Raw genomic sequence first — 12,885 nt, forward strand, 5'->3', positions numbered from 1 at the left:
GCGTTCATGGAAGGACATACAACATATTGCGATCAATTCAAGCGGGAGCGTTGCCCAACGTAGGTGATTACGTACGGTTTCTAAGGGAGCACGGACTATTGGTGCGAAAAATGAAGTGTAAAAAAATGCCTTAGAAACGACTACTAGAGACGTTCGAAATTAACCTAAAAACCAAGCCCTATACGCAACCATTGCGCGTAAATCATCGACGCACAATATCAATGCAACGCCGCGTAGATGTGATGGAAATAAAACGGACTGGTAGTGTTTAGACTGCCAGACAAGCCGGGACAACTAAATTAATAAGGCTATAGCTGATAGGGAATTAGGACAAACGTAATAATTCGGCATCCCTGTCTAGCTAAACTTAACGGAAAAAGAATTTGAGTCAGAATGCAGTGTAACTGGAGAATAGCTCTGAAGTAGAAGCTGTATTCTTGTATTTCATTTATTATATACACGGATTTATTATACCAATACACAAAATTTATGTTAAGTTCCAGAAAGTAAAGGACATTGTATTGTGATTGAATCGCTAAGTGTGACCCTGAAATAACATCTCGGGGACTACGGATAGTTCAATTACTCGAATGCAAGCTGCTCAATTTCCACCTTATATACAAAAATAAATTTTCGAATAAGTATAGAACATGTTTTGTCTTCAGTGAAAGTCTGTTTTACATTTATTGTCTGTTACACAAAGTGTTTATATTAAATCGCAAGGTACAAATACAATTGGGTACGCTCATTGTAGTGAATGATTTGTTTTAACGCCACAATCATTTACGAGACTATAGTGTGGTCCAATTGCGATCGCTCGTCAACCCGAATAATCGTCATAAGAAGGAGACGATAGTAGCAAAAAGCGGATAACATTCCTAGACCCCCTGCCCCGTGAAAAATCACCCTATTTTCATTATGAAAAGTTTTGTTAATCTATTAATAGTATTTGAGTCTCCAATTTACTTATATTTTTTTTTTCTCCTTTTTTAGTCCTCGCTACAGTCGGTTCCGCGAGATATTAGTGATATAACTATGAGACATCAAAGTGTTTTAAATTGCTGCTTATATATTATGTGTATATATATTATAAATTTTTGGAAATGGCGATCGTGACGGACGCACAATACATCAAGAATTTCATAAGGATATGAAATTTACTATTATTGACCATATCTAAATCGCAAATGTAAATATATGTAGAAGACATTCTCCCATCCCTACCTCTCGGCACCCCTCTCACTCGATGGATACCAATGGCACCGCTTGGCACTTACCAAATGGTAAGAGGTGTTTTCTTTTTGAGTGTCTGATGGTTTATATTAATGGGGAAAATTAATTGGCTAAGGTGCTCACGTGATGGAGTAATGTAAATAAATGATGAGCACGTCTCTCGGCACTTCCTATCCAGTATAACACTTTGGTTAACTATGGGAAGACCTCGACTCCCATTTGACACGTTGTAAGTGTGCTGGAAGGAATGTGACCGTTAACAACCCCTGTAAAAAAAAAAGGGGGGAGGCTAGGGTGGAGAGGTATATTAAATTGTGTATATACGCGCATTGCATCATAGTATAATACCCACTAAGAAAAAACCAAAAAAATGAAAACCCATTGCGAACAAAATTATAAAATCAATGGATACCAAAACATGTACATAATATATAAAAAATTACGAAAGCGAAAATCAAAGATAAAAGTCATACGGAGTATAAAATCATTTTCACAAAAAAAATTATAAAACAATGAAAAATGCCTTTGTGGGGGGCAATAGGTTCCAAGGCTTTTACTAGGTTATTTCATTTTTAACGCTATCAGTGGCTTTTAATTTATTCAGTGTGTGTTGCGATTAACGGTAAGCTGCCGGAAACTGTCACCGCACATGATACATGTAGCCGGTTAACCACAAGAGTGCTGCTATATGAGTTATACAACGCAAAAACTCAACTCGTGTTACATATAACACGAGGAAGTAGTTTGGATGGACACGCGTCATGTGTCGTGTGTACCATGAGGAAGTAGTTGGATTGGACCTGGGTTTAGACCCTAATGAGAATGCTTGACAAACCGAAAGATGTCAAAATTCCCGGCTATGCGAATTTGATATAGAACAAAATTCTTTGTAGGAAGGGGGGAGAGAATTACTGTTACCATTGACAATTGGAAATATCTCATTCGGACTATGCATAATTTCGTCGACAAATAGCCTCTGTTAGTTCATTGATGAAGTGATTACTTTAGCATGATTCATGGTGGGATGATGACACGTGTAATGATATTGCATTCAGAATTAGGAAAGTATTATGAATGAGAACTTAAGTTACAATGAGAATGCAACGGTCATACTATACACAAAACTAGATGTATGGTTTGAGCATTATGGAGAAGATCTATGGTGCGGGTAATGCTACGCCAGATCTGTTGTGGTGTGATCGGTACCTCGGTGGTAGACCCTGGAGAAGACCGACATATGTTCCAAAACGTTTAGGGTTACTAAAATTGCTAGATCGGTACCTCGGTGGTAGACCCTGGAGAAGACCGACAAATTTTCCAAAATGTTTAGGGCAATATCCATAATGGATATACATCGATACCTTGGTCTTTACCTTGGAGAAGATCGACTGAGATTCCAAAATGTTTAGGGCACTACCACAGCGATTCACAACGTAGCTACGTTGTGAATTGCTATGGAACTACATAGGTTGAATAAAAATGAATATTATAACCGGAATTATTAGGCCTATAACATTAGGAATAACTCAAGTCAGTACTGCTAATATAAAGACCTCAGAAAAGTAACCCGTGGTTGAACTTGTCCACACATTCGTTTTTCGAAACCGATGTGTCGATGATTGAGTATGACATTAGAATAAGACCCGCCTTGTTTGCACATTCGTTTCACGAAATGGATGTGTCTGACAAGTGCACTTATGGCACCATGATCAGTACGTGCATGCGAATTATTGTATTGTGGCAACATTACGATAGTAAATAACGCAATATTCTGATATGTGTCTATTTAAATGTCCTACCTGTGCGCATCGAGTGTATCCAAAACTTGTATGACAAGAAGAGCGTCTGGAAAACGTGCCGAGAATTTAATGACCTGCTCTCAATAAGACCATAATAAGACTGGGTGAAGTGATGAAATGGCATGAGAATATCGATATGAACTGGACATTTTGTTGGCATTAATGAACGACTTGGTGGTACCAACTCTAAAATTACTATTCGACAGTCCCGAAAAACTGCTCCCTTCGATAGAACCTAGGGCCTAATGAAGTGAAATGAAAGAGATAAGATGAAATCCGGCACTATCAATCACTGCTCAGCAAGGCAAATGCACCAAAGGTTGGAATGTGCCAAATAATGCCCGCAAAAATTCGCGTTGAAGACAGCGGAGAAAAGAGACGATCAAGACGGCTGCAAAATCAAGAAGAGATACGCAGAAGAATCGTTTCATCAACAAGGGAGTTGAAGAAATCGGGTTCGAAATAGATGCACGAGACGAAGTACCCAAGCGTACGGTTGCCAAATATGTTCCGAACATACGATGATGGCGGTCGGAGAGGATGCGTTTGATGAACATCGACATGAATCAATCTGCGGCATGATGACGAGACGCGTGAGTCATAACAGGACATTGGTATTTTCACGTGATGGTTACTTTGATGTATTATTGTATAGTGACGCCATTTTGTTCAAGCACCGCCTTTACTGTATCTTTGATCAATACCATCAGGTTGCTTTAAAATGGCGCTAACATTTTATGTCGTAGATATGTGTATGGGTTAGTGAACATTTATTGTGTGAATAATTGGTTGTTACTACAGTAACATAATAGCGAGTACTACGCCTGTAGGCTTTAATTAGGCGTTATACACCGACCACGCCCTATATTAGTGTCGGGACCCTTCACCCTAGCGGGATAGAAGCTTAGGATTAGAAATGGTTAGGGTATTCTTCAGAAACCCGTAAAAGGGACCCTGGGTATCTAACAGTGTTCGAATAAGCAACACCTTGTTAAGGGTAGTGTCAACAAGTGCACTTTAATTGGCATATGGCCATGTTAATCGGGTCGACGATGCGACGTCCTTAATGTTAGAACCTCCCGGAGTTATGCGTTATAACTAGCTACGCACCCTTAGACTAAGCTAGGAACCTCTACCTTATTGGAGCATGTGTAGAGTTAAAGATTCGTGGTAAATCAAATCTATTGTTTGTGAGACACGGTACATACGAATGAATAAAAAGCTTATACACACCGATACTAAAGGAACCCAGAGATATAACAAAAAACATTAGTTCGTGCATGACTATTGTGATTGAATGGTGTACAATGTAGCGATATGTCATAAATGAACTTTACGGCAGGACAGGCCGTCACATGCATTATATGTGTAAACTAACCTTGGAGCTGCTTTACGGCAGGACAGGCCGTCACATGCATTATATGTGTAAACAAACCTATGAGCTATTTTACGGCAGGAAAGGCCGTCACATTAATTATGTGTTAACAAACCCTGAAAGATACCACTTCGGCAGGAAAGGCCGTCGCATAGTTTATATGCGAAAACAAACCTTGGAGTATTTAAAATACATTTGATCGTGTATGATGGTGAATAGGTTAAACCTTGACTCGTGTTATAATTGAGGTACTTTTGAGTGTGCCAATTGTGTTTATAGACGCAAGTAGTGTACGTACTATTCTGACCGAGTGTTATATCTAGTGTTGACCTATTTCTATCTGCACGATTAATTGATTGGAGTATTTGGTTGTATTAAGCCTTAATTACACGTTATATAAGGCTAGTTTAGAACTCTGGACCTAAGGGTCATTGTCTGATGCTGAAAGATACCACTACTGCAACTACTGCTACTTCAATCAACATCCACGGACGTCTTCTGGACACTACAGTGCAATAAAAGGTCAATTCTTCGCCGTGAAGTGATCCGAACCAAGTGTAGACGACTCGCATACCATTCGTTATGGAGCTGCACTATAAAGACACAAATGGAGGCACCACTGGGATACTTCCGGTGTAAAAACATTGACCTTTTAATGTACTCAAGGACGACCCTCGTGAGAATTGTGCTCCTTGTGACGGTAGTCATTTCTGTTATATCTCTGCTTATAATATTAGCATCGATCTACGCACACCTCGCGCCGGTATTCTATCCTACGAAGACTCCTGAAGGTCTCTCTGACGACGTCACTACAACGACCGAACTACTACATGTTCCACATAACGGATTTGCTGAGGTAATCACCAACAGAACAGACCCGGTTATCTTCGGAAGACATTCCGTACCCACGACGCAAGGACGAGTGATCGGGGACAACACAACCACGTCCGTGAGTAATTTACCTCAGAACGGTACTTACCCTGACCAGTAAAAGGCACGGAACTAATATACAGACAATCAAAATTTACATAAATTATGCGAAGAATGCTAAAATTTTTTAGGAAGAAGAAAAAGAAGCTGTCAGAGGCGGCTGACGAGCTCGAGCAGGGTATCAAGCTGCTGAAAGCAGCGCAAAAACGCCATGAAGACGTCAGACAACATGAAAGACAGCTGGAAAAAGACGTGGCTGATCAAACAAAGGTACTAAAAGAAGTCAAATCAACTCTGCCCGAGACAATGAAGGGGCTTGGAAAGGCCAAGAAAGAAATCAGGCGAGCTCAAGCCGACCTCAAAGCAGTATGCGATGCCACTTCGAAGGTTAGCGGGAAAGTCTCTACCGAGGTACTAAATGAAATTCTTGCTTCAGAGTTCGACCTCGGAAAGTCACATGCGCAAGCTGTAAGGGAAAGAAATCCAACTCCTGTTTTGACTGTACTACCAAACTCACCAGCTTACGATCCTCCAGCGTACGATCCTCCTGCTGAACATTCATTACAAGACGTAACGCAAATACCTACAATGACAGTCACGAAAGGCTTAGATTGCCATACGGTAAAGGCTGTATACCCTACGATACCTAATTCAGGACCGACTGCGTTGTTAGGCTCCCGTAAGGGAACGACACCGTGTTTCCATGTGGACGACGGTGCGCGTGCCAAGCAGAAAAAAGGGGGTCCCGGCGAAATACCGAACCCTGTCAGGGTTGAGGGAGACGAATCCCGTGCCGAATCAGATCCTGAAAAGGGCCCTCTGGACAAGTATAGAGGCTATCGGGCACGGCAAAACCGCCAGAACCGTCGTAGGGCAGTGGTAGACTCTCGGAGGAGAGCAAAAAGTGCGGATGGCGAATCTAGACGTGTGACATTTCTGGAACAGGAGGACCAGCGAAACGAGGAGGACAATTCAGAGAGTGACGACTTCGATTCTCGAATGCGACGTCTGGCTAAAGAGATAAGAAATTACCAAACGTCACTCCAAGACAGCTACGGCCATGATGATTTTACTTACGAATATTCTGATGGGGGCCAATCTAACAGCCCCGGGTACCCTAATATGCCTCGTTTTACTTCTACTCCAAAAGATAATGGTGTAAGGTCTGGGCAACAACGGCCACGACAACAAGCTAGTGTCACAGCCCCGATGATCACCATACCCGTTAAACCCCAATCGGAAAAAGAGATGCTTCAGCTTATGATGGATCCTGGAGACATGCCACTTCTGAAATGGATGGCAAATTCGATGAGACGAATACGTCACGGCCCAGGAAACACGGATGCTGATGTTATTTTGGCAAACGCCATGCAGAAGAAGTTAAGGGATGCTGGCCGCCACAAGCAGGCAACCCAACTGGGGAATTTCTTCAACACAACTTCGGGGGAAACAGAGTGGGCTTCGGTGATGAGATCCCTTTCTTTATCTAACCCCCAGGGCCTGGTAAATGATGAAAAGATCATTGGGGATTTCCGTAGAAATTACCGCTGGGAGGACGAACCCCTACCGCTGCTAAATAGCGCCTTGAAACAATTAGAAATAAACATGGAATGTGACATTAAGGATAACCAGGATGGACTGCGACTTTTCCGAAATCTACGACAACGATTACCAGAGGCACTCAGACTAATGCTACGAGGCTGGGAAGAAAAAAAGACTTGGCGGGAAGTTGCGGAGGAACTACAGCTTGTGTGGAACTCTGAATTTCTGGACCAACAGGAGACGCGCTCCAAGAATCAGGGAACTGGTCAAATACGTGAAACGAAGCCTTCCCTACCGCCGGTACATATATATTATGTTCAGCCTGCAGGACCCATGATGCACAGTTACCCTACTCACGGGAGTGAAGATGGACGACTGAACACCCCTCCCCCACCGACTATAACACCACCTCTGATGGTGCAACCATCCTCACCTAAACCACCTCTACACATGATCGGAGGGACACCACCCGGACGGTCTGGGGAAATGTGGCCACGGCAGCTCGTCGGTGTCGGGCAAGCTTCACAGCCACGACGTAACCCTCATCGCGGCGCCAAGACCAACCGTTTTTTTACCAACGTTATGGGTGGCGATTGGTTCGGCAGACATGGTCCGACTCCCAGGGCTAAACCTGCTCGACCACAAAACGTGCGCAACGCATCGAATGGACTCAACGTTACACCAACGCGAAACTCCAGATCTTCTCAACCTAGTCAGGGACCAAGTACTTGGAACCGGACACCTCTACTGACGAAGACGCAGGACTCTGGGATCGGCGGGGGTGGCCAGGAAATCACACCATCAAGCAGTCAGGAAGCCCTCCGCATCGCGGAGAGCCAAGGGGAGGGATATAATTTTCTTGGGAACCCAAACATCTTCGCCCCTCTAGGCTTATATCTGGACCCTCCTCAGGGGCAGTCCTTATCCGTATGTTTTTGCTGTAAGGCCCCGGGACACCAATCCCGAAATTGCGTGGCAAAATTCATACTTCGGCTAAATGAGGAGGTGCTTGCCAAGAATGATACCTTGGGATGGGTAGTTCGCAAGCGAGTACAACCAATACCTACTCGCGTTAAGGAGTCCGCCGAACGTGATTGGGGGCCTTTCCTTGCGAGGAATAACATACTGACGGTCCCGGACCTCGACCGATACCTTGCCACCCAAGGCTCTCCCTCTCTGACACAGAGAACTGCCTTGTGCGAAGCCTATTATGACACTAGGCCAAAAAATAGAGATAGAACCTGGCATGATAAGGATCAATGGGGTCCTCAGGGACCATCTGCACAGCCAAATCAAAGCAATAGCCTAGTGGCCTGGACGGAACCGCTATTTCGACGCCCGCCACGTCACTATGACGCCTCACACTGGACGGATGAGGAACTTGAACAAGGGTTGAGACTCTCAAAAAACGACTGGGGGTGCTGATTGATCCGGTAAATCAGCTCCCAGAAAATTTATTACCCCAACCCGCAAAGATTGTCCATAATGCTTCTCTACCCCTTAATACACCGGATAACCCTCTACAGCCAGACTTCACGGAGTTATTCGGCGGTCGGCTTTTGTACTTGACTGATTCAACAACCGGTACGACATTTTTGGCCGACACGGGAAGCCTACCTAATCTAATTATGAAAAATATCGTAAAAACCATGTATCCAAAGAGCTGGGAGGAACGGCAACCCTTGGATATGAAGTTACGTGGTATAGGGGGCTCCTCCCTGGTTGACTCTTTGGTTGTAATTGATTTTGACGAACTACCGGTTCCATTTGCGACCGGGAAAGGAGTCCCTCTCAATGTTATTGGCTTAAAATGGATTGATCAAGTCCAACAATTACCAAGCATAGCTACGGAATTGAAAACCCCGTCTAACGCAAATGGAGAGTTGTCCGTAGTAACACTACATGATGAGAACCCGTGCGATCAATGGAAGGGGACCGAAGTCGGAAGCAGTATTAGCTACACTGCAACCGACGATGGGTTGATGGATGCTGCAAACCAAGATAGCGTGAAGCGGAAAATTACCGCTGGCGCGAGTACCAAGATGGAAATCGCCACTGGTGCGAACGACGAGTTGAAAATCACAACTAACGTCACCCAGAACCTATGGAAAACTGTTGGTGTCGAGACAGGAATGCCTACTGACACCTTTAATGAAGACGTCGAGCGCGGAATGCCCGCTGGCGTAGATAAGGACCTGCACGAGAAAACTGGTCCCAAAAACTCTCGCGGATGCACTTGTCCGGATAAATGTAAAAATCCGGCCCATAGATGCATGGCGACCACTACAGCTGACGTCGAGCGTGGAATGCCCGCTGGCGTAAATAAAGACCTGCACGAGAAAACTGGTCCCAAAAGCTCTCTCGGATGCACTTGTCCGAAGAACTGCAGAACTTCGGCCCATAGATGCATGGCGACAGCTACAGCTGACGTCGAGCGTGGAATGCCCGCTGGCGTAAATAAGGACCTGCACGAGAAAACTGGTCCTAAATGCTCTCGTGGATGCACTTGTCCGAATAACTGTAATGATTCGGCCCATAGATGCATGACGACAGCCACAGTTATGAGTACTTTCCCAGAAGGTTCAAACAAAGCAGCTATTGCCGGTCAACCGGATACACGCCCAGTCATGTCCGACAAGGAGTCTGGGGATTTTAAGATTCACGTCACCCCAGAAATAGGGTCCCCGGCGGAAAAGGAGTCCATCGGCGTGACGGCGGGCGCGGGCACGCGCCGAGATCAGAGGCCTACATCGAAGGACCTCGCCCTCTCTCCACCAACACCAAAACCTCGATCATCACGAGGCTCACACCAGCCCATGGCTGGACCAGGTACTGCGTATGTTTTGCATAAAGACACTAACTCAAGCGTCATGACGGAACTTGAAGATGTTTGTGTACAATATGTAGCGCTGGCCAAACTCCCGTACAAACCTCCTGACCTGACGACTCCAGAAAATACCATTATTTCTGATGAAGTCTGGAAAGCCTTCTACGCGCCGTTTGCGTCCGAACTCGAGGACCTGCGTGGCCACCTCGGCTCCTCACACGCCATGGCATACAGATGCGGCATCGAACTTAAGGACCCTTCGACCAAACCATTTGTATCTGGACCTTGTAATTTGAAGGGGGAGGGCCAGACGAAGGCATTGAAAGAAGCCCAAGGAAGAGAAGTACTCTCCCTCTTAGATTTGAAGAAAGAAAAGTGGAAGAGACTACACCGGTTACTGTTGTTAAACCTGTGGACATGCTTTGTAAAACTCAAACTGACGAAAACCTTTAAACGATTGAGATCGATGGTTAAAAAAAGAGGACAAAATGAAAATGTCAAACCAACTGATGCGACTCATGGGAAGCAACAGTTGCAAACTCGTCGCGCGCGAAACCAAACCGACGGAATGACGAAAATCATGGGTGAAACGCCTACAGAAACGCGAGTGTATCCGGTTACCACTACGGAGGCTCTGCAGAACTTCACGGACGACGGCGGGATCGGCATCGGAACGTACTACCGAACTATGGACGACGGCCATAAGGTAGGTACCGAAACGTCCATTTTGTATTCATCAGGAGACGACAAGGACGACGTATTCATGAGTAGTGTCGAGCTGATGACCATTACCTTGACGTCAACGACGGTTGACGCATTGCCACTGTCTGGGCAGAAAAATCCAGGGGTGGGAACATCCGTACCTGAATATCCCCGACTATCAAGAACCACCGTAGAGAAGATAGCCACAGAATTCGTTGACTACAACTATACTCAAAAGCTGCACGACTGGTAATGATGGAAGGTGAATATAAGGTAAGAGGATTGTCCTTGATCGATAGGATGATTATGGAAGGTGCGAAACTGGTACATACCCTAGAAAACGTGACTGAAGTAGTGGCGGTAATAGGGTTGATTGCCCCGTTGATTGTAACTTGGGTAAGTTATATAAAGTGTCGTCGACGTAGTACCTTAAGTCGCATGAGGAACACGAGGAGACGAAACGGAGCAGAGCAATGGATGGCGATAAGAGTAATACGAAACGCAACGGAGAATGACAGAATTTGAAGGTTAGAGATTGGGGTCCTGAAAATTAGTTGTAAATACAGGATATACCTATTTTGTATAGGGAAGTAGTGAAGTGTGATGCTGTAATATTGGTAAATCGTTGAGTGACTTTGTGATATGTATAAGGCGCACAAAAATAATCCCGACGAACCAGTGTTTGTAATAGGTATCAAGTGAAGTATTTTACGTAATGGGCGTAGATGGGAAAAACTCAAACCTCGTAACTAGAAATACGCTGAGTCAGCACTTTTTTTATTGGAAAATCGAGGGAATACAAAGGGCCCATACCTGTTGAGATTATAAGGCAAGAAAAGTGTACATTATGGAGATGTGAGAATTTCTCTATAATGGGAGTAGACGGAAAAAACTCAAACCTCGTAACTAGAAATACGCTGAGTCAGCACTTTTTCAATGACATTCGAGAGAGTGAAAAAAGAAAAAGGCATCTGAAGAAAAGGCCGTACATAGGGGATCATTAATGCACATGGGGATTCATTGTTTTACTCGTGTTCCCTGTGTACGGGAAATGACGGCGTATAGTTCATGTGATCCCAATAGCCTACTGATACAAACATATGTTTTGTTGGAGATAGTCGATAAAACAAAAGAAGTTGGAGAAGCAAGGTTAATCACCGTGACTTCGAATTAATCGCAAAATTCCATTTTCTCCTGCGATATACATACCCAATATTCCATAATAACTTTAAGATGAACTGCTATAGATAGGAATGACCATGCTGTATGCTATATGTTCATTAAAATATCTGTTTCTCATACACAAAGGTGTCGTGCGAAGCGGTTCGCATTATTATTGCATTCGCCACCACCTACCTTTGGGGAAATGGATTTTTGGCCCTATCAAATCGAAGGCGCGGATTTTCAAGACATGACCACGTATTTGAAAAAATGCAGTTGCAGAATTCGCTTTGAAATAGTAAAAGTTTACCCAATTATTGTGGCGTGACGGCCAACAGGGGTCAGCGAAGACAAAAAAGTTGAGAACCACTGATTTAGCCAAAGTGCAGGCCAAGGTTGGTGTCTGATTAAAAGACTACTCCAAGTCTTTTTGGCACCCTCTTACCTGTTCATTATATCGCGATCTTGTGATGTATTGATTCGATAAAAATTTTAATAAAATGATGATGATCCATTGAGCTCTGAGTGCCTACATTAGATATTGGGAAATAGGAGAGCAGGATAAGCAACTACATTAAAATCAATATATTCATAAAAAGATAACGTTCATAAAGCATACCATCATTGAAATTATCAAGACACGACTGGTGCTCAGGCTCAGTCTGAAGAAGGCAACCTGGATGAAATCCGTCCGATACTGGGTGGTTACTCAAGTAAACCCAGAGTCTGATTGGAAGAAAGCAAAGACATTCTGGACGGGGGGACTAAGTGTCATCACTCGAAGTGAATAATAATCAAGGGAATGGAGCCGACTTAAGCCGGCGACTTGTAACAGGGTGATTCCGATCGCAGGACACACAGGACAGGACCATGTTTGACGTATTCTACAGAAAATTGAACAAAACTAAAGCAGGCGCATTACAATGTACATTTCTTACAAAATCACCGAATTTTATGCGATGAATCAGTCACCAGTGATGACGCCGTTCGCAGACAGTCGGCGGTTGAGATGGAATACTAAATGACATTGATGTAGGTTACCAGAAGTGATTTGTTCCGATTCCGAGTTCAGATTTTCCAGTCAAAATTAGTAGCGCACCTGTCGACTAATCCTACAGTACCGTGCGAGGAGAGATAGCTACAGTAATTTCCCGAAACCTTTTTCGCATCTACTTACAGAAGACAAGCATAGGCCCGCCAATCTCAATAAAAGTGGCAAAAGACTGTCTATATAACCACCTGAGCCGGGGCTAACTTGATATTCGGCTTTGAAAGTTTGTTGACACAACGGACAGAGGAAATTTAGCGATTCAAAT

At 44.0% G+C, this 12,885-nt stretch overlaps 1 long non-coding RNA gene across 1 annotated transcript in view; it reads left to right on the forward strand.

Annotated features, from left to right (window-relative positions):
• LOC145456158 (uncharacterized) overlaps positions 1-12,885 on the forward strand; it is an 86,038-nt gene that overhangs the window by 41,541 nt on the left and 31,612 nt on the right. The window lies entirely within an intron of this gene.

This window comes from Botryllus schlosseri, chromosome 14 (genome assembly GCF_051294905.1).
Source record: "Botryllus schlosseri isolate E-star chromosome 14, Bs_hap1, whole genome shotgun sequence".
Taxonomy (NCBI): Eukaryota; Metazoa; Chordata; class Ascidiacea; order Stolidobranchia; family Styelidae; genus Botryllus; species Botryllus schlosseri.